The sequence below is a fragment of the Talpa occidentalis genome, unplaced genomic scaffold (assembly GCF_014898055.3).
Source record: "Talpa occidentalis isolate TD23 unplaced genomic scaffold, MPIMG_talOcc4v2.1 talOcc4.4, whole genome shotgun sequence".
In the NCBI taxonomy this organism is placed as follows: Eukaryota; Metazoa; Chordata; class Mammalia; order Eulipotyphla; family Talpidae; genus Talpa; species Talpa occidentalis.
This window is the reverse complement of record NW_023604295.1, coordinates 129,873,683-129,897,519: the sequence shown is the minus strand read 5'-3', so window position 1 is coordinate 129,897,519 and position 23,837 is coordinate 129,873,683. Positions and strand designations below refer to the sequence as shown.

Genomic DNA, 23,837 nt, shown 5'->3' with positions numbered 1-23,837 from the left:
TCACCATGTCTAAGTCTTTCTGTGACCACCTATGCTGTTGTGAATGGCAGGATTTCATCTTATAACTGAATAGTATTCTATTGTGTGTTTGTGTATATATATATGTATATATATGATAAAATATATCTTTTTATTCATCAATGAAGATTATTGAATCAATGAATAAAATTATTGAAATGATGAATTTTCTAAAACACCTCATGTTTCTACACTTTACTGTCTTCTACTTTTCAACAACTATGCATATAACTAAAATTCTTATTATATTCTACTTAAATAATTTAAATTTATAATCCATGAAAAGGAACATTCTTTAACAAACAAAGGGGATTGTTGAAAAATATTTTTGATAAAGTAACACAAAACCTCAAAATAAAAATAGAAAATGTAAAAGATTATTTTTCTGGAGGAATGTGTGCTGCAGGTTCATGATACTCGAAAGAGCATCAATTGAATGAGTGTGTTATCCTTCCTGTCTCCCTGTCTGAATTAAAGAAAATAAAAGTCAGGGAAGAGATACCAGAGAGAATGATATGCACATAAGCATCTCAGAGAAGTCCTCTTTAATATTGAAAAGGAATATTAGAACATTTGGAAACCTTAGAGCAAACTTGCAAGAAATTGCAGATGCTATCCTATCAGGTAGCCAACTACAATTACAGATGCAGAGTTAGAGAGACAGAAGATAGAATTAGATGAAGTTACTTACATAAAATGTGTTTATAATAATTATAACTAAAACTTATTATTACATGTTAAAATTAAAATATACATGTATGTTTATAAATATACACACACCTATATATTAAATATATACATGCATGTGAAATAATAAGCATTTTGAATATATAGGTGAAGGAGAGAGAAAGAAAGAAGGAAAGAAAGAAGGTAAAGCACAAAAATTAGATCTATACTGAAATGAAATGCAACAAAATATTAACAGAGTTTACTGATGAATGATGAAATTATGTCAGTAACATCGATGGGAATTACTCATCAGCCTCAGTAGAGGGATGAACTCCACTAAATAATGCAGTTTAATTAACATTCATGCTTGTATTATCTCTGATTTTATTCTTCATCATATGCAATCTGAGCTTGGTCCTATCTTTTTTTTTTAACCTTACCTACTCCTTTATTTATTTATTTGTTTGTTTGTTTGTTTGTTTATTTATACAAGAACTGGGGTACAGGCCAGATGCGAGGGAGGGTGAGAGGATTCACCAGAGAAAGCAGACAACAGAACAGGCAGACTGATGAGCTACACTGCTGAGGGGAGCAGCGGGTAAGGCAGGAGAGGTCTGCCTCGCCACTTGGTCCTATCTTATTTGTGAAATAGTCTTCACCATCTACTCTTTCAAATAATAATCATTTATTCTGATTTTACTAAGTGTAGTATAAATAGAAATGTTGTATTTCTATTATCCATTATGCTGGATTAATAAAACAAACAAACAAACAAACAAACAAACAAACAAACAAAAATGAGGTATCTGCCCTACAGGACCACAGAGTCTCCAGGAAGACACAATAGGCAGTTGGAGGACTATAAAAAAGCTTTGAAAGAAGGATACAAAGTATCCAGAGTAAGGAATGGCTAAGAGTCAAGAAAGACTCAACAGAGGAAATTATATTTGAGTCAGATGGCAATAAGAAAAAAAGAAAGAAAAATGAGTAGGTGTTTTTCTAAGAGAAGCACAACAAGCACATTTCAGACAGAGGGAACCCCACATTCTAGTGGCTTTGATGAGAAAAACAGGAGCGCACATCTGGACTCATCACTTCCTAGGTGTTGGTTGATGATCACTTTTCTCTGAGATAATGGATGCTGCTTTGCAAATTAGGCATAATTCCCTATCTCACAGGGCTGTTGTAGGTTTGATTGAGATAAATTAAAAAGTCCCTAGCACAGCAAATTAGCTCCTAAGAATCAATCAAAAAGTGGTAGCTTTAACTTGCTAAGTCAAATAAGTCATGATGAACAAATGAAGAGTAGGTCAATAATTGTTTTAAATATTTTTTCAATGCAGGTCAAGGTGTTCAGAGGGGCATCTCTCATTTATTTACCATCGCCATTTGATCTCATTCTGAAGAGATCTTTGAACAAATTTTGAAGCTAATGAAGAGAAAAATTGTGCTGCCCAAATTTACTTTTGCTTTTTGAAATTAAATTGTTTAGTTTGAGATGGAGATTCACACGCAGTTTTAAGAAATAATTCAGAGATCCTGTATACTCTGTTCAGTTTCTCCCAGTGACAACATCTTGCAAAGATGTAGTACAATATTGCAACAAGGATATTAACATTAATATAATCGAGATACAGAACATTCCATACCAGAAGAATCCTTTGATGCTGCCCCTTTATAGTCCACTGGCACCCACCTGCTCCTTAACCCTTGGCAAGCACTAGTCTGTTCTCCATTTCTCTCATTTTGTCATTTTAATAGTGTTTTATAAATGGAATCACACAGTATGTAAATTTTGGTTATTGTTTTTTCAAGCATTATAATTCTCCGGCGATTCATCCATTCTTATTGCTGAGTCGTATTCTATGATATGGTTTCATTATCCATCTATAGAAGAACATCTGGGTTGTTTCCAGTTTGGGGTTATTATGAACAAAGTTTTTATAAATGTTTATGCACAGATTATTGTGTGAGCATCAATCTTCCTTTCTTTGGGATAAATACCTAAGAGTTCAGTTCCTGGGTTGTATGATAGCAGGTGTGTGTGTGTGTGTGTGTGTGTGTGTAATGAAATTACCAAACTGTTTTCCAAAATGACTATATCACTTTATAGTTCCATCAGCCATGTATGTGTGGTCCAGTTTCTCTAAAGCCTTGCCAGTATTTGGTGGTGGTCCCCCCAAATTCTATGATTTGAACTTGATTGATTTTCAGCTTTCCCCCTGCTGATTTAGAAATTTATTTTCTCAGGCTTCCTAAGATTACCTCATCCCACCTATCTAATATATTATCATCTCCTCTCTTGTACTGTCCTTCTTTCTGCTGTTACATCTTAAAAGTTACCTTTATTGATATATGGTAGTTGCTTTGTTATATTGGAGGAAAATTCGATACTTGGATTCAATCTACCATAATATGGAACTCCATATTTTAAAGCTTTTTTTGGTGGCACGTGGATTTGGGAGATAGAGACTAGATCCAAAAAACATAGCAGGAGAGGGAGAAAAAATAGTGATGTGTATTGAGTTTTGGTTTGGGGTAATTGTAAGACAGTAATCCTGGAAGTGGGGAGAAATGCTGAGCTGTGTAAGGCATGTAGAGAAAGACAAGAAGGTAGGGGGAAGGGTGTATTGCTATGGGCCTCTGCTTAGAAGCTTATATTTTCTTATTGTCTCATATTTCAAAAAATTATGCTTACTAAAATCATGCTTTTATTCTTATATTGAAGGATGTCAAGGTCCTTTATTCCTGATTTGTTTACTTGAGATATTCAAGAGGCACCTTCTACTTCAAACTTCATATCTTATCTTGCTATATGTGGGGGTGTTTTGTAAGTCACCTCAAATCCATTATGGAACAGGTGGCATGTGTTTATTACTAAAATGAATTAATATCATTCATTTCCTCAATTTGTATTATTGACAATTTTAGTTCATTGGTTTTCTCAGAATAGGAATTGAAAAGATAACTAGGTAAATTACCTTTCATCTTATATTATGCATCAATAAATAATGATTAGGTCAATATTATATGTCACTACACTAAGATATATAATGGAAATAATCTGTCATTTACAGAATTTGAATGCAAGTTAATTTCCAATGACCTGTACTGAAAGTCCTACTTATGTCAACATTTGGTCAATTAAATGCAAATTAATTGGAAACATATGGACAGAATTTTCCTTGAAACAGGCACAGATTTAAAAATGAGGATGTATTTACATGATGAAGTATTAAGCATAGGCACTATATAAAATGTTTTAAATTATTTATTTAAAAGTCACAATTCCACTGGACATCCCATCTGATTCATAACATTAGAATAGAAAGTTGTAAGTTTTTATTAAATATATATCATCTAAACCATGCACTGAGAGTCAACTCTTCCATAAGAATAGGAGACAAGGACAACATCTAGTTTAATATATACAGACTACTTGGGCAATGAGCCATCCCTCAAGACAACATTGACAGTGTTTACAAGCACACAATGAAGAGAGGGAAGAGAGAGAAGAGGCAATGCAGACTGAGTTTGACATTTGGGAATCTAAGAGAGTGAGAACAGAGGTGGAGGGTAAGTGTGGAGCTATGTTAGATATCTGGAAAAATCTAGGGTGTGAAGTGTGACGAACATTGTTTGGGAGTTTGCATTTTCTTACTAGATTCAGAGTTCGAAGCCTTTGATCCTTGTGTGAACAAGGGTATGAAGCCCATGAATGTACAGAGACTCACCCAAATTCATTTCAGTAGTACCAGGCCTGTCATTTCCTTTTACATCAGAGCAGTCTTGCTGTGAAGGTGAGCACTGGAAAGTCAATTGAGAGCCACAGTATCTGCCCAGCTGTTCGTCCAAAGCTGCCTTCCCTTGTGTTTCTGTGAGTTTGTGTCCAGCATTTTATTACTCATATATTTTGGATATCCATTTGAACACAGTGAGTTCACTAATCTCAGATTTTATTTAAATCTTAACCCTATTTTACGTTTGTGGATTCAAAAATCAATAAGCTCACAGTTTGCAAAAAGCTCACTTCCACTGCACCAAAATGAAGATATTAATTATGGTCGGTAGATCAGCTCAAATGATGTAGAATTCCCAGGATTCTAAGCCCTACGAGGAGGCATGTCTGGTGTTAGCAGATGGGTTAACAGATGGGTCTCACTGAATCAGAAGGTCATTATTTCAATAGAGACCTTCCCATCTTCAGTCCCTTATAGCCACTACCTTACTACTAGTTTATTGATAATCCTTCTACTAATAATTCCTCTAAGGTAAAAAAAGAAACAACTAAAATCATAGACACACACAAAAGCAATCATGATTATGTGACTCATACATATAAGTATTCAGTCATTTGATTTGGTTCCTTCTTCAAAATTAATCTTTACACTTTCCCTGGTTAACAGCTTGTCATATCCCTTTGATTTTAACAACACCGAACTTTGAGAAAGAACTGTTTCTCCACAGCCCACTGCCTTTTGAATATTTCACTGCTTCCCCAGCACATTCTTCTGATCAATGACAAAGATTTAAACAAGTAAGCTAGTGTTTGCTTTGGCAGCACATATACTAAAACTGGAACGATACAGAGAAGATTAGCATGGCCCCGGCGCAAGGATGACACGCAAATTCATGAAGCGTTCCATATTTTTTCAGCAAATAAATGTAAATTGTCCTTAAAAAAATAAATAAATAAACAAGTAAGCTAGCTGACCATCCTAGAAGGGGAAATTCCAGAATTCTTTCAGGGAAGCCCCAAAGGAGTGAGGTACCTGGAACGTCACACATTTATGTCAATGTAGTTGCTCTTTTTTTTTTTTTTTAGACATACAATACTGTTCCCTATCCACTCAATTATATTTGGGAAACTTCTAACCTTCACTCTAAACCCAGCACAAATCTTATCACCGCAATTAAAATTTCTTCAGGGTACAATTATGCTTCATTTCTTTATATTCCCATAGCACTCAGACACAGCATAGTGTAGGACTAAACCAATGAATGAATAAACATGGGGCATACCATTGGTTCTTTACCATTTCCCCAGCATTCAACCCTAAACAAAGCTAAAGCATGTAATAGGTAGCACTCAGAGTCCCCTGATTCACCCAAAGAATGCAGGTGCTGTCCATTTAGGAAGCTACAGCAAGGGTGTGGGTGATACACCATGGACCCCAGCACCAGCTTAGCTACCATGTTCCCTCCACCCATTCCAAGAAAAGAAAAATGGAGACGTGGGGGCCTCCCTGGTGGTGCAAGGGGTTAAGGCTCAGTACTATGACGCTATCCGCAGCCACTGCAGAACGAGTTCGATCCCTGGCCAGGGAGGTGACCCACATGGCACAGCAGACCTCTCCTGCCTCGTCTGCTGCTCCCCTCTGCAGTGTATTTCAGTCAATCTGCCTGTTCCGCTCCCCATCTGTCTCTGGTGAATCCTCTCGGGCCCTGCATCTCTGGCCTGCACCCCAGCTCTGTATGCATAAATAAATACATCTTTAGAAAAAAAGAAAAATGGGAAGGTGAAAAAATTTAATGTTAGTCCCCACCTGAGCACAGAGTAAGGAATGAGTGAAATACAAATATGTCAAGCCATATCCAATTTTTCTTACTCCCAGTATTTAACTTTTTATTACTATAAAACAGAATATTGATTTTTGATCATGAGATTTTCATGTATTTTTAAGTTTATGTCACAGTATTTTTAAGTTTATAGTACTATTGAATACTATTGATTTTACCCTATGAATAGGTAAAACATGGGAAAATACAGGACGAGTATATTTATTATATGAAAACTAGGGTTAATCACACTATTCTTTCCGACATTGAGATCTGAAATATGGGCTTTTGTAGGTAAACATTCAAATAGGACAAAACACTCACAATTATACAAATTGTTTTTCTCTAGGGGGATGAGTTGAATTAAAAGTTTGAATTAAAAGAAAAAAATTACACTTTTTTCCTTAAATAATATGAAGACTTATTTAAATTTACCTTATGTTTGGTCCATTATGATAATCAAGCCATGTGATTTCAATACTCTGCTGCAGCTCCAAACAGGTTAGAACTTAAGTGGTTGACCTTTGATGGTACTTAATGCTGATTGTAACTGCCAGCTGCTGTTATTTCAAATGTGCTTTATATTCCACTTGACTTCATTTGTTCTGAAAAAGGAAAAGGTCATTAGTAGGTTTATAAACCACTTCTTCCTCCTTATGAACACCAAGCAAACTTGACCCCTAGCAGAATCCCTTACACACATGAACTCTTAAACTGGTTTTCTCAAGGATTGCCATGCACCAATTATTCATCTAGACATGCTTTTAGCAAGATGTTCCTGGTCTGTCTAGAATAGATCATTTATTATCAATAAACCTCTATTTATGGGCTGCAGCTGCATTGCAGAATGAACACTGAAAACCGAAATAGCTACATGATATGGAAGACAAATGAGCTCAGAGATCCCTAAATTCAGTGACAGCTTTTGTGCAGATTTATTCTGGATACTGTTCTTCTTCAGAAACAAGACCCATCTGGGATCCAGGAAGCTCTAGCTGGTAGATGTGGACTCTCCTAGAAATTAACATTGAGCATGATATTAATTTTATCTTTATATATATTATAAAATAATAAAATAATTGCTATTATTAATTAGTAAAATATAGCAATAGTAATATACAGTATATATGCTATTACTTTTATTTTATATATTACATATTATAAACAAATAGCATATAGCATGTACAACTATACACGCACATAGCCATATATTACTAATCACCAATAACAATCTGTACTGGATATGACATATATTTTGTGTGAGTATGACAATGAAGGCCTCTGTATTTATTTGATCTAAAAAAGATAGAGAAATTCAACCCTAATTCAACCTTTGACCCTTGCACAAAGGAATGACTCTAATAGCATATTTGACTGAAAAAAAATGTAGCATAAGTTTAATAGCACTTAGAACTGTTTGGACCCAGAAATCCTGGAGATAGTTCTCTGCTCTGCTGTCTTACTTGATTCTCTTTTGATGTTATTTAGCATATAAGAAGTTCCACTGGAACAAATACTTTACTAGTGAAGCTATCTGCTCAGGCTGGGACTTTTCTGACAACAGTAATGAACTCATTAGCTATTTTAATGGTTTAAATAGCGCCTTGGAGAGTAAGAAGATCTGCCATTAAGGGAAGAAAAAGCACAGCTGAGTTTTCTCATTAATGAATTGAGCTGCTCATTAGCTAATCTTTTCCAAAGTCTCTAATGACATCCTGGTTAATGGCCACTAGAAATACAGAAATATTTTAATAGAAGGTTCTCAATCTAAAACCTTTGCAACTATAACATCAATTACTTTGCATAATGATAATAACACAAAGAAGAACCAAGTTTTATTGAGTGCTTACTATATGCCAGGCACACATGGGAATAGAGAATACCTGAAAAGAAAAACTGACTTAATTCATTTGGCGAGTCAATGGACATCTAACTCAAGTTGCAAATAAATTTATTAAATTGGGTCAATTGACATAATTGGCCAACTGTTCAAAATTGTACAGATGGTGAGTATAGGCAAATACCAAAGGTTCATGATTTATGAGAAGATATATATTGCATCTTGTCTCTATGGAAAAGAAAATTCCTTTCTCCTAAGCAGCATAAATCTCCATCCTGGGGCAGTAGCAGAGAGGCTTTTCTTGCATTTATAGGTCAATTTTTATAAGGGAAAAATGAATATTCACCTATCCAACATAAGACACTTTAATTAGGTGGTGTGGAAGAAAGTCTCTGATGCATCCAGTAATTGATTCAAATAGTTCCCTGTCAAATCCCAAGCAGGATTTATCAGAGAACTTTACCAGTAACTGGTGAAAGCCAAGAGTTCAGGTATGGAGAGTCAGAGAGCCTGCGCACAAATGCTACCTCTGATTGTCACTAACTGAAGACTTTACTCAAGTTATTCAATCTTTAAAAATGGAAACACTGATATCTTCTTAACTGGGCTGTTTCAAGAATGGAATTCAAGTGACATGAGATATTTATATGTATACATTTTCCTTTTAATGAGATTTAGACCTAATTTAATAGTGTCAACAACTTGTATAAGGGCAATCTATCCTGACAACCCCCAAATCTCAGTACAAGAAATGTTTATCTCCCATTCAAACAAATCTCAATGTGGATATTCCTAAATAGCAGCATTCATGGGCCCCTCTCCTTCAAGTGATGGGGAGAGAGTTCTATTTTGGATACTCTGCTCTATAGGGATGGTTTTCAGGTTTTCTGTGTGAAGGAAAAGGAGAGTGTGAAATTTTCCACAGGGATGCTCATGACCAAGTCTGAAATTATCAGTCATAATTCCTGCCTTCACGCTGGAAGGGATCATGCTCAGCGAAATAAGCCAGAAAGAAAAAGAAAAATACCGGATGGTCTCACTCATAGCAGGAATCTAGAAAACGTAAATAAGGGACCAGGAAAAGGAATAACTGTAAGAAAGTGAAAATCAAAATCAACAAAAAACTATGAAACAGAGACACTCTGTGGGGGGTAGGGGGCGGGAGGGGAGGGACTGGGGTCAAAATAAGGGGATTGCAATTGTAAATGAATAAATAAATCTTTAAAAAAAATAATAATTCCTGCCTTCATTCCATTGCCTAGCCAATAGGTATATGCCTCCCCACCCACATCTGCAAGGAAGATTGGGAAGTAGAATCTTTCAGGGTAACTGGGGGGATTAAATGGGTTTGTAAACATAGCAATGTTCTTGCCATGCCTTTAACAGTTGAAATCAAATTCTATTTTATTCAATGTAAACAAATTATATCTATTTAGCCTTTAGTGTCCATGTCAGTATCTTTAACTGTTTTAGATTATAAATGGTAGAACCAAGGTCTGCATAACTCTCAGTGTTCAGTGTCCAGCACATAAATATTTCATAAATAGTTGACTGTGCTCATCATATTGATGTTCAGAATGAAAATCAATACATTTAGACATATGTTCAATCAATACAGGTGATTGCGGAGGGGGGTAAAGGCAAGCTGATCCACTGTCATGGCTATTACTAATCATAAATTGGGGAACCACTGAAATAAATATGGCAAATCAAGCAATGCTTCACTTCATAAATTCTACCAAAGTTGTGCCTGCTCCTTAGGCTTTGCAAATGTCTATACAAAACCATTACCACTTGTAAAAGGTCTCCACGAAGAGTGGAATTTCTCCCCAGCTGAGCAGGCGTAATTTGGGCTGCTGCCAGGTGAAGTTTCTGAAGTAATTGTTGACAGGGAAGTAAACAAAAGGGCTTTGTGCATAGGCAAAAAATGAAAGTTAAATGACTTCACCAAGAGACGCAATGGCTTCCCAGCGCAGGTACATGGAACGCATGCTCTCCCAACTGTTGGCATGTTTGACTTTTTGTAACAAAACCTTCTTTATATAATATGGATAATTACTCTTGTACTCAGTTGGGGGTTCAGTCAGCTTCTGTCTCAGTAAACAGAACCAGAGAGGAATTAGCTCTGGTGCAGGATGCCTGCCAAGTGGTAATCCCTACTGGGCAGATGAAAATAAACCACTGATTGAAAGTCTTGTTCTGGTCTTAAAGATTTCCCTGTGTTGCAGGAGCTGTCACCTATGGCTCCTCAAGCTGTACACAATCCTAGGAGGCACCATTCTCAGAGGACTGCACGTTTTCCTCCTTGTATCTGTATGTGGGGAATTTTAACATTACTAAATTTACCTACTCACTCCAGATTTTTTTTTCCATAAAGAACACTTGAATATTTAATCACCTTGTCTGAAACACTTTAAATGCGCCTCAGTGCTTTCAGGATAAAGACCCAAATCTTTTTTCTGGCCTCTGGAGCCTGACATTGTCTGGCCTTGTACTGTCTGTTCTTGAGTCTCTTTCCATACTTCATAGGCCCACTGCCCCTTTGTCTTCCGTTCTCCTGCATCCAACCCTTCTCTCAGTTCCCTGAACCATTTCACTCCACAAGGCCTTCACCTTCTCCCCAGGGAATCTGTTCTTCCTTTTAGTTACCTAAAGATCAATTGCTGCTTATGTGAGACTGTGATATCCATACAAAGGGGGTCGGGGGAGGTTGCAGTTTCCCCACCCACCTAAGGAAGGGTGGAGCTGAGGAGAAGCTATTCTAGATAAGACTAGGAAATGGACTTGGGATGTGAAAAAGACTTGGAGGAGGCAAGTGGAGCAAAGACATGTAAAAAAGAAGCTGTGCTTGCTTGGACTTGTAAGTCTTGGGTACAAGTCTTGGACTTATACCAGGGACTTGAGGGACATGGAAGGAGACACTTGAAAGTGACAGAGACATGGGCGAGAGACCTGTGGGGGGGGCAACAATGGCAGCCTTTATCTTGACATATACTTTGATTTTACTCTTTTCCTTCCAGACTTGATTGGCCCCTTCTGCCCCTTTGCTGTGGGTCCCCACCTGAAGGTGCTTTAGACTTGTTCAAGCTTTCAGGCTCCAGTGGTCCCACGTTGGATCAATCCAGTTTGGCTGGGCATTTACCCAGGGGATGGGTAACTTTGGGTGTTTCAGGAGGAAACTATTTCAACTATTTCTTTCTCTTCTCTTCTATTGCACACCAATTGTATTAAAGTTCTTGTCTATTGAAAGTGTTACATACCAAGAGGCTGTGTTGTCTTGATTTAGTAGATGACAGAAACTATCTAGAGCAGGCATTCTGGGAGGTCCTGGGGTGCCCCTCATTCTGTCCACTAACTTCCTGAAGAAAACTTCCTGAATTATCAGACCAGGTGAAAATCTGGAGCATGCTTTCTTGTGGTGTGTTCTACTTTTGTCTACCATATTTCACATCACATTTCATATGTCTTTGTATTTCATATAAATATATGTCCCATGTATTTTTGGCACAATAACTGGTGACTACATTGCCTGCTCACTTTCTTCCCCTGGATATTTCTCTGAAAAATGCAAGAGCCATGGGGAAAAATGCAAGAGATGTGATGATAGTTCATCTCTGGTCTAGAGATTTTTGTAACTGCTTGGAAACTTTCTTAGACTCATTCCCCCTCAGTAGATAGAAATTTAGAGTAGTTGGGCCTTCCCGGTGGCATAGCGGTTGAGCGCTGGGTTGCGAAGCTGCCCGCGGCCTCTGCGGCGCCAGTTCGATCCCCGGCTGCTCCCCGGCCACCAGAGGAGGGCCCCACATGGCGCGCAGACCTCTCCTGCCGCCCGCTGCTCCTCTCAGCAGTGTACTTTGGTCCTTCTGCCTGCTCTGCTCCCCGCTCTGGCTCTGGTGAATTCTCTCACCCTCCCGCGCTTCTGACTGTACCCAGTGATGTATAAACAAAACAAACAAACCAGCAAACAAATAAATAAAGCATGCCTCTATTAAAAAAAAAAAAGAAATTTAGAGTAGTTGAAATCTGTAGGAATCAACTCTCAGGGCTGAAAATGACCCTATTTAGGAACAATTCTCAAAATTCTGATTAACTGGCTGGAATGCAGTTTTGTGAATTTATTGCACTGATGCTGTACAGCTCGACTTTGTGGGGTATCTGTCCTGTCCCTTGATATTTTCTCTCCTTCAACATAACTACACAGTGGCATCCATGCAGTATATGTGTGGCTTTTTAAATATTTTATAGGAAAACTACAAACAGCCTTTCACTTACATGTGTTTCCTCCTTGAAATAGGCCTGTCTTCCTATCTAGATTTAATCCTGTATTATTTCTTCTACTTTATTTTCTGTAAAGGGGGGAAACGTTTAAAAGTTAGAATCACCTTCCCAAAATTGTGATGTTGAAAAGATGTACATGTGTTTCTGTTAAGTGTATCTGTACAATTATATGACTCACAGCTATCCCAAACTGCTCCAAACTCCAAGCTTTGAGAAGTCAGAGACCGTGTTGATTTTACTCTTCCTATCATTTGTGGGGCTAGTGTGGTTAGCGGCACACTGCTCGCCTGCAAGTACACATTTCACTGAAGGCAGGGTGGAATCAGAAGTCAATCAGCCTTTTACAGAGAACCTGGTCATTTCCAGTAGGTGCCTCACAGGTTCTCATGCCTCCACTGCTCCTGCTCTGCCCTGTGCTGGCTGCCTGCTCAGTATTCTCACTTCTGCCAATGTTGCTTGCAGGTGTCCCACTTCTATTCACTATTCTGCCCCAGAACCTGCAAGTCATTGATCCCTCATTCGGCCAGCACCTGGATGCTCATCATGGGCTCACGGGGCGCCCAAGACACCTTCTGTAGCACATCAAGCTTTGACACTTCATATTTAATATTGTGACCAGGAAACCCTGATGAAGCCACTTACAAATGCAGGTGAGGACTGCCACAAGGGCAATCGTCCTCTAAAGGCTTCCCACATCTCGGTTGTAGTCGCCACAGGGAGCTCTGAACAATCAGGTTTTTTGCCTCCGATGGTGATTTCTCTCTTTCAGGTTATTCCCCCTATACCAATCATTCTGTCATTGTTCCTTTTCCTGGCTGCATTAATAGCAATAAAAAAAAAAAAGGATTCTCATTTGTCATGGAAAAGAAATTCAGAAACTTCACAGGGATTTAGGTTGCTCAGAGATTTAAACTGGTACTTCAAAACTGACCAGAAAAAGTATTTACATATAGAAAGATTCTTCGGTGAGGTTAAGAGTGCATGCGTTCAAACTAGATGTTCGAAAACTGCCTTCTTACCCATTTGGGTATTGTAAGATCCTCCAGGAAAGTCCCAAACTCTATAGAAATGGATGATTATTAGGAATAGTCCTGGCTTAAAGTTACACTTAAATACATCCTGTACTTGATCTACACTTAATTCTGCATCCTTCTATGTAACAATCCATTTGCCTTTGGGAGTGAGAAGAACGGGTCCTGAATTACTCAAATGTTACCAGATTGTTCTCAGCCATGTCAACCACCTGGTCAGCTTGCCAGACTGTAAGGGCAGGGAAAATGCATTGTTTGTGAGATTCACCCCATCAGGACCTGAACCTCTAAACTTTGCTTAGTTGATTTGCCTGTTGTCTTGTTTCAACTTTTCTTTCTTTCTGACTTTTCACCTCATTTAGCTTTTCCTGGCTTGCTTTCTAATTTTGTTCTTTTTTACACTAATTAATAATTCATCAATAACATGTCTTTAATTTTTCTCTTAATTGGTGACATCTGTCAGGCTATCATGCCCATAGCCAACTTCTTGTCTTGAAATTTGCAGCATTTCCCTGTCCCTTATGCTCTTTCAGCACACACTGCTTTCCTTACCCTAATGTGATGCCGTGGCCCTTGAAATAACCACCTTGACTAACCCTCAGTTCCTGCTGCTGTCCTCTCTCTCTTCCTTTCACTCCAATTGTAACAGGGTGGTTCCCAGGAAAGGGGGAGGTTCCAGGTTTCCTGCTGCACCCAAAAGGGGGTAGAGCTGAGCAGGAAAAATAAAAAAGCTGCAGAGGAGACTGAGAAGGAAGGAAGCAGGATGGAGCCGGAAAGAGACCTGGAGGAGGCGCATGGAGCAGAGAGACACGTGAAGAAACTGTGCTTGCCTTTTGGTCGTGGACTGGGTGACACAGATGTGGGTGAGAGACCCGTGAGGAGGTGACAATGGCGGTTTTTGTCTTGATTTTGATTTTGCTCTTTTCCTTCCGGGCTTGTCTGGTTGTTTCTGACCCTTTGCTGTGGGTCCCCACTGGAAGATGCTTTAGACTTGTAGCAGGCTTTGGGGCCTTGCTCTGGGCCAATCCCATATGGATGGACTTTTACCCACGAGGGGACGGGTAACTTTGGGTGCTTCGCTTAGAAACTAGACTCTTTGCCTTTCCTGTATTGTTTCCTAATTGTATTAAAGTTCCTTCCCATTAAAGTCTCCTATGTTTTGTGTTGATGTGGCGGATGGCAGAACCCATTTAGAATAGGCAGGTTTGCGGGGTCTGGGGTGCCCCTCTCCCTGCCCTGTAACATAATTGCCTCACTAAATTCCATCTAAGGGTAAATTTGATTCTCAGCCTGATCTATCCTAGTACCTGGACAGTGACTCCATGACTAGGTACCTCAAGGGAACCATGACCACACGAAGCAGCATTTCTGCCCATCCTTCTCTGCCTAGGTAGCAGTTTTACACCTTGATTCTTCTCAAAACCCCCAAAATGCCTCCACAATTCTCCCATTTGACTCTTATGTCAATGAAAAAAATCAAAGCTATCAGAAAACAATATCCTCACTCAGCATTGCAATTCCATCGTGGCCAAAGAAATACCCAAATAACTTACCTTTAGTTGCGTTACTATAAATGAACTGTCCACAGTCATAAATTATGCCAACTCCTCCACTAGTGCAGGCTCCTCTCTGCTCTCCTTCAGCTGGGCATCTCTCCAGCAGTGTCCCCTTGTTCTTCTATCACCATGTCTTCAACATCTATTGGATCAACCAACCAGTGCAGAAACATACTGTTATTTCCCCACATAAACACATTCTCTTGTATTCACTTCCACTGTGTTTACCACCCCACTTCTTTGTCACCATACGCAGTAAAATGTCCCATTTCCAATTCTTCTCATCCCATTTTCCTTCAAAGTCCCTTCCATCTGGCTTTCACCTCCAATATGCCTCCAAAATCACTATTTTCAAGGTGATCATTGTGGTGCAGCCAGGCGCAGGGCAGGCAGGGGGGCTGGAGGGCCAGGAAACTGGCAGCAACCGAGCCTCCCATCCCCCTGCCATCTTCTATATCTTTCCCTCCCTGGGCTTTCTCAGGACTTCTCTCATGGTCTCCCTCTTTTTTTTTTTTTTAAATATTTGTTTCTTTATGCATACAAGAGCTGGGGCACAGGCCAGAGATGCGGGGGGCGGGGTGAGAGGATACACCAGAGACAGAGTGGGGAACTGTAAAGCAACCAACCCATTCCAAGCAGGTTTATGAACGGTTCTAGCAGCCACATGCTCTTCGCCGTTGTTTGTAGTCGCCGCGCTCCTCCGTACACTCCACCCCTCCACCCTCGACACCGCACTACCACCACCCCGCACTCTGCTGCACCACCCTTATACATCAGTCTCTCAGCTCAGGTGTACCCACTTCAGGTGCCCGCCATCAGGCATGAACCCAGGATCACAGGGCTCCCTCATCTATCCTGATGGCGGAAGGGCAGAAAAGCCTGTACCTTACCCTACAGGAACATAACAGGTAGACTGACCGAAGTACACTGCTAAGGGGAGCAGCAGGGAAGTCAGGAGTCAGTCAGGTCTGCTGCGCCATGTGGGTTGCCCCCTGGCCGGGGATCGAACTTGTGCTGCAGAGGCCATGGATTGCTTCATAGTGCAGTGTTTAACCCCTTACGCCATCAGGGAGACACCTAAGGTCTCCCTCATTTGTAGTCACTCGTCCTCCATAGCCATCCTCTTCACCGCCTTTCTATCCCTGACCTTTAGGCTCAGTCATGCACGATTACGCATGCCCATGCCCATGCTCCAGGTGCCCACACTCGGGCACGCACCGCGCCCCCATTCCCAAGAGCCTCCTGCATTAGCACAACCAAGACTGCAGGTGAAAGCCACGGAGGCTAATGGGGCAAAAAGCCTGATTAATTTGCTTACCCTGCAGTCATTAATAACCTTATACCAAAAACAAATATTTGGTGTATGAATTCATAAAATAATTACTGAACACAGACTGTAAGTGGATCAAAACAACCTTCTTCTAACTCAGAATTTTGCTGGGGCCAGGCATTTATTACAGCACAATAAATAATATTCCTAGCACAATAAAGATTATAAAAGTAAGAAACTACTATTTTTTTTCCTCAGCAGAAAATATACTGGAGGGGAAAAAGTCAAATTTCTGGAAGCTAATCACTACAAAGATTTTTACCAACCACTTTAATGAATCTATTGATATGTTAACAAACTCTTTCTTAATTTCAGGCAGTTTCTAAAACATTTTTAATCACACACACACACAAACACACCAGAATTCATAGATTGGTATGCAAAGAAATTCGTCCGTGTAAACCACCATGATAGAGGATATAAAAAAATTTATTGCTGAGGCAGTTAGCACAAGAGATCCCCTCAGAGAAAATTTTTCATAATCCAGGGGCCTGATGGTTTTGGCTCACTAGTGCCAAAGTCTGTCACCTCCATATTCTTTCTTTTGGAATCATAGTAGGAATGATCGTGACATGAGAACAGGAGGAAACTAAAGTTTTTTCAAAGCTAATTTAAAAAGACTGGAACCTTCTGTGAATAATGATTTCTGATTCAGGCAGTCAGCATCATAAATATCACCTGATGCAAACATTGCACACTGTGGAAAGGGCACAAATTTAATGATTATCCAGGATCAGAAAACTCTTAAGTCACAGTCAGGTCTACCCTTGAAATGTCTTATGAAATGGGCAGGTTTTACACACACAAAATTCTGAATCCTTGTGAGCATCATAACAAAAGTCTATAAGTTAAAACAATTTTCCCTCATGTACAGCTCTTTACTAATCCATTCAATTATGAGAGTTCATATGGTTAGATTTAATAGAACCTGAGATTAAAATTAGTTAGGACCCCAAAAAAGTAGTTGAATCATTTTTGATAGCTCCTGGGGGAATGGAAGTAAATTTTGTTTTTCCTATTCCTACAGGTTTTATGCTCTCCTTGGAAATTTCTTAGTTCATTAGCTCATATCTCCATAAAATAAATCTGAAATAAAATGTTCTCTTTAATTTATCACCATTCAATAAAAGCAAAAATAACATTCAAGCAAGAAAAGAAAGACCCAGACTAGAGATGAGGGCAAGAATGTTTGAGTGAGGTGTCTAGGCCCGCACAGATTGTAGATGTGAATGACAAGGTCAGATCCTCTTCCATGGATTTTCCTGTTAGGCTCAAATTTCCCATCCACGTTTGTGGGTTCAAAATTACTACAGGACCTCAGAATCTATAATTTTCATGATTCTCTCTGGCTTCTTATGCACTACAGTTTGAGAACCATAATACTCCACATTCAAGTGAGGTGATGGCATTTCTTTGCCAGCGGCTCTCAAACCAGCCAGCAGTGGACCTGGACCCTAATCACTTGAAAAATCAGGTAAGGCCAGACCATCTTTCATGTCTTAGTGGCCTGAATTAAGGTAATTAAGATGAAAACCTATAGTCTGTCCCACAAGTCGGTGAGTCTACACCTGTTCATTTGACTGTTATGTTTAAACCCTGCTAGTGAAAATGTTCCCCATCTATTTAGCATTATTTGGCTTAACAATTCAACCCAAATTACTCCATTTTTATGAAACTAAAGTTCTGCCTGTTGACTGTCTGGTATGAATTACACTTCAGTCAATGGTGAAAGAAGAATCAGCAAACACTTCCATTTACTAGTAATCATTTGCACTGGGAAATAGCACATTTAATTCTTTCAAGTGAAGCAAATATTTAATATTGTGCTTGAAATTTCTCATTACTTTCACATAATCCCTGCATTACTTTACTTTCCCAATAGGATTTAATCCCCCAAAGATTCTTGTAATGTTTGAATTTTAGGTGGATGTGGAGTGAGATATATCAGGCATGGCAAATAAATAAATTCCCTTTTAGTTTTTCAGCTTCCCGTACAATTTTATTAAGTATCTTTAATGAACAGAGATACTATTTAAAAAAATCTTGAAGTGGATTTTTAAAAAATGAAATATGGATTATAGTTCCTACATTGAAGAGAGTATAATTTGTTGTGTAGAGTTCTGCATGGTCACCAATAAACTGAGCTTTCTTGAATCTGGCTCTACAACCTGTATGGTAATCTCCTATAAGAAATTCTAGGCCTGGGCCTCCCTGGTGGTGCAAGGGGTTAAGACGCAGCACTGTGAAGCTACCTGCAGCCACTGCAGCACGAGTTCAATCCCTGGCCAGGGGGGTGACCTGCATGGCACAGCAGACCTCTCCTGTCTTGCCTGCTGCTCCCCTCAGCAGTGTATTTCAATGCATCCACCTGTTCTGTTCCCCACTCTCTCTGGTGAATCCTCTCCCCCAGAACACCTCTGGCCTCTACCCCAGTTCTTGTATGCATAAAAAAATAAATAAATCTTTAAAAAAAAAACAAGAAAGACATGCTAGCCCTCTGTGAACCCTTCTTCCATGCTGTCAAGTTATGATTCATCGGTGTGAGAAGCACATGACCAGGGCATGTACACCATTTGGGATGGTGGGTTTTTTGTCAACTTGATTGAATAACTACAGACCTCAGTTATTCAATCAAATAAGTGTTGTGACAGTGTTTTGTAGAGGAGACTGATATTCAGAGTCTACTGAATTTAAGTAAGGAAGGCTATCCTAAATAATCTAGGTGGGACTGGCTTAGTCAGTTGAAAGTCCTTAAAAAATAATTGAGGCATCTCCAAAGAAGAAATTCCACCTATGGACAGCAGGTTAGCCTGCCTGCTGACATTATGTCCTAGAGACTTCGGTCTTGCCAAGACAGCCCTATGATCAAATAAGCAAATTCCTTGCACTAAATCTCTTAGTCTATCTCTCCTTCTGTTTCTTTGGTTGAGCCCTGATTTTATACATCAGTCATTTTTTAAATTCATGTGTTTATTTTTAAATGTGTCTAGTTTTTCAACATGTAATATGGGATTAGGTGCTAGAAATTCAAAGAATTCCATGCTTGAGGAATAATTTTGACATAAGCAAAGACAGCAGGGAGACCTCAAACCACACGAAATTATTAGACTGTGAGATGCAGAGCTAAGCATGGTAAGTGGCAAGAACTGAAAGAGAATATTACTCTGAGCCACGCACTGTGTTGAAAAGTTTCCCATGTATCACTGCATTTTATCACAACCACCCTAGAAATAAGTACTCTTCTGCCCATTTTACAGAGAGACTGATGCATGGGATAATTCAACAACTTGCTCAAGAACATTGAACTGCTATGTAGATTCAAGTTATAGCTATCTGACTCCAGAACCTAACAAGGGTACTAATCACACTGACAGATCAAGTTGTGATGGTTACCTGGCCACGTTAGGATGTTTTCTTTCTCTTAGTACACAGGGTGATACAGGGTGATTGGGTCTACTGTTCTTACGTGAACTGATCAGAAAAAAGCCTCCAACTCCCCTTTTCTCTCTACATGATACACGAAAGCAAATCTACTTGTATAGCATCTGCAGTCACTACTAGCAGACACGGACCTGTTCATGGTTCTGTAGCTCAGACCATGCACATATATCTGAGAGAATTTCAGCTTTTTGGACATTTTAATCAAACTATCAGTCCCCACTGAAAATGTAATTTAGTCTGGGCAATGTTTTCTGTAGATGCGATGTCTTGACCAGTTTGTGTGAACATGGGCTTTTTAAGAGCTTGTGAGTAGAATCCATGTGATTATTTCTCATTAACAGCCAACATAGGATTGTCCCCACTCAGCTCAGCTGCAAGATGATTTTTTTGCCAATGCAGCTCCACTGAGTACTTTATGGCCTAGGAGGAGAACCTATCATCTAGGTTTCTCATTTGTTGTCTTCTAGAAGTTTCATGACTATGTGTTTATATTTAGGTCAATGATCTATCTTGAGTTAATTTTATAAAGTGTATAAGGTCTGTGTCCAGATTAATTTTTTTTTTTTGCATTGGCTGTACACTTGTTCCAGAACCACTTAATGAATCTCTTGCCATTGTTTTTCATTGCATCATTTCACTCAAAGTTGTTTGGGGGGGTTATTTATATGCTATTGTCTTAATATTTACTAATCATGTGTATTGTATAGTTGTATTTTACTTATGATTATCTTTACATTGATGAGCTTTTAATTTTAATATAGTCAAATCTGTACATCTTTCATAATCAATATTTTCTGTGTATTAATATATATGTCCCTACCTCAGTGTCTAAAAATTAGTTATGTGTACTTTCTCTTTATAGGCTTTTAGTTGTGTCCTCAACATTTTTATTCATAAGCAACCTTGAATGAGTTTTATGGGTTGTGTAAAGTAGAGGGTCCTGTCTCACATTTTGTGCAAACAGTCTCTTAATAACTTCTATTATATGGTAAATAGAGTGTTGCAATTCCTTTTATCACAAAAAGTCACCTGACTACACCTCATTTGAAGGCATAGAGCTGTCTGTAGTCTTTCCATATGCCTAGTAGTAGAACTGGAAATACTTGGTGTTCGATACTAATATACACAGTATCTATAAATACTGTATATCAGTATTTATTGATACACAAAAGCTAGAACATTTTTCCTGGACTATTATAGATGCTAAGGATACAGGAATAAATAAAACAGACAAAACATCTGTCTTCAGGAAGATTCCATTGGGGAGAGTGAGTAAACAGCACTTTAGTCAAAAAAGACATGTAGTTTCAGAATAATTATAACTCCAGAATGCCACTTTCTATTAAATATCTCCTTAGACAAAATCCATTTTGCACCAGGAATCGAGTTAATGCTCATTATAGAATTGATATTAATATTGAACAAAACAATCAAAATTAAAGTGACTTTGTGATAATTTTATGGTACAACTTAGTGGCAAAGCTGACAGAAATAAAATTCCAGAACAATTATATTTCTGATTTTAGAGTTCATATACACACACCACACAATGGACAAAAAGTCCCCCTTTGTTTAGGGCACAAACTTTACTGCATAAACCAGTACTTACGAGTAAGTCACTTATGCAGGCATCTGATCCAAGTTCTTTGAGCAGGTAATAGATGTGCTATCACTTCCTGCAAGGTGCAACAAATATATGTGGGGGTTTCACTTCAGCAGATTTCATTTTATTTAGAGGTACAAGAGTAAAATCATGTTATCCTTATTCATTTGTATTACTCGCATCACAATGTTCTTACTCATTTGCATTACCTTCAACTCCAATCCATCAACATCTGGAAGATTCTCTAAGTCAAGCATGCCAAGTTCAGTTTCCATCTGCTCTTCTAATATTTTCATTTATATTCTGAGTCCATCAAGAGTCATTCTGCTTTCCTAGATTTCATTAAGCGATACATGGGAGGGAGTTTTTGAAAAAAGATAATGTGTTATAAGTGAAAGGATATTAGTCTTATCGAATCTATTCTCATTTACCATTAGCAATTAAATGACCTGAGTTTTATGCTACACAAGCTAATAACTTACATTACCATTCAGATAAGCAAAAATATAACAGCATGGTGCCAACTATCAATGTTTCTGCTAAAGAACAGAGTAAACAACAAAGACAAATAAAAGGCTTCTGTAACCTTACAGCTAAGCATGGTATCTTCAGAATTCCTATGGCTAACACATAAAAATCTAGTGATTCATAAGTTTGGAAAAAAAAAAACAATGTGGAGGAAAATTCCATATCTATGTACAGAGTAGTGCTTTTGAAAGTTAGGGGAGAATACAAAATGTCTAGGCAGTTGCTTTTGGATGACTATGAAATGTGGTATGTTCCTTACATAACTAAAAACAAAAGTTAATCTCAAAAATATCAAAAAGCAAGTACCAGTATTTATTTAGGTTAGAGATTTAGTTTATTCCTTTTCATCCAATAATCTTCAAGAGACATTACTATCTTCTAGTTCAAGGCAATCATTCCTTATTTGGACAATTTCAGCAACATTCTAATGGGTCTCCTGGCTTCCTTCCTTGACTCACAACCAACCCATTCCCACATAGTTAGAGTAACCTTTTTAAAAAGATGTAAATCACATCAGATCACTCTGTAAAATATTTCAGTGACTTTGTCATCAGACAGTTCAAAAGCTTCAATCTCCTTAACCATAACTGCCAAGTCCCTGCAAATTATGTCCATTAACCACATTGTTTATTTCATGTCACTGTTCTTTTCCTCTTCATGCTATTGTGTATAACAGGCATGGATTCATTTCCAAGCTGCATTAGTGTTCCATTTTATAAATGTAAAAAAATCATCATTTCTACTGTGACGGGCATTTAAGTTGTTTCCATTTTTAGAAATATTAATAGTGTTGCCCATAACGTATGTAGATGTGCACAGTTATGAGTTTCTGTTGGGTATTTTGCTCAGATTGAAATTGCTAGCTTCGTGGAAAAGCTTCTATTTGGCTTCAGTAGATAATACCAAATAGTTTTGCAAAATGGCTGTACCAATTGAGACTCCAGCCAGCAGAATATGAAAGCAGAATTATTCCACATTTCTCCAATATTAACTATTGTTAGTCTAGGGGTTCATTGTTGTCATATTTCACAGTGGCTCACCTTCCAACAGAGATTATTTCGTTACTATTAGGGTATAATCATATTTAGTCTGTGACTTGCCTTTTTTTTTTTTTAAACAACTATGAACTTTGATACAACTTTTTAATTTTCATTAAATTCAGTTTATCTTTTTTTTTTTTTTGTAGTTTGTGTGTTCTGTCTAGGAAATCTTTGCAAAGCAAAGTTTGCAAAAATTCTGCATTTTTCCCCCCTAGGGAGTTTAAAGTTTTAGCTTTCCACTTTAAATCTATGATACATTTCATGTTAATTTTTATGATGTGATGGATGGATCATTTTTCATATGGATATTTGAGTCTGTGCTATTTGCTGAAAGTTTTCCCCTTAATGGTTTTGTCTTATTTTTTTTCAAAATCAGTTGGCCATGTGTGGATTTATGCCTGAAATCTATATTCAGCTCTACTAACTAATCTACTTTTAGATTGTCAGATTCTAATCTACTAATCTACTTTTAGATTTCAGATTCTCTAGCTATATGGTGCACTTTTTAATGGGATAGAGTATGTTTGAAATTTTATTCTATTTTTCAAAATTGTTTTGGCTCGTCCAAGTCATTTCCATTTCCACATATATTTTAGGATCAACTGATTAGCATATACCCCCTCCCCAATAAAGCCAACCCTGCTTCAACATTTATTGGAATTGAATTGAATAGAATCAATAAATGATTGGGAAGAATGACTTTATATATGTGAAGATGGTATATCTCTTCATGCACATAGGTATATTCACATTTCTCTTAACATTGTTGTGATTTGTAACTGTAGAACATTTTGTATATGTCTAAAAATTCATTCCTAGGTCTTTTAATCTTTTGACACTATTATTTTTGAGGTACTATTGTTTTACATCCTCACTAGTGTATAGGATTTCCCCCTCAGGTATAGTCTCCTTAGCAGTCTGACCACTTAAAATTACTTACAGTC

At 38.2% G+C, this 23,837-nt stretch overlaps 1 non-coding gene across 1 annotated transcript; it reads left to right on the top strand.

The window, feature by feature from the left end:
- The first annotated feature begins 5,232 nt into the window (after positions 1-5,232).
- Positions 5,233-5,339, top strand: LOC119258409 (U6 spliceosomal RNA). The gene has a single exon (XR_005128252.1). It is a non-coding gene; the product is annotated as a U6 spliceosomal RNA (small nuclear RNA).
- The last annotated feature ends 18,498 nt before the right edge of the window (positions 5,340-23,837 follow it).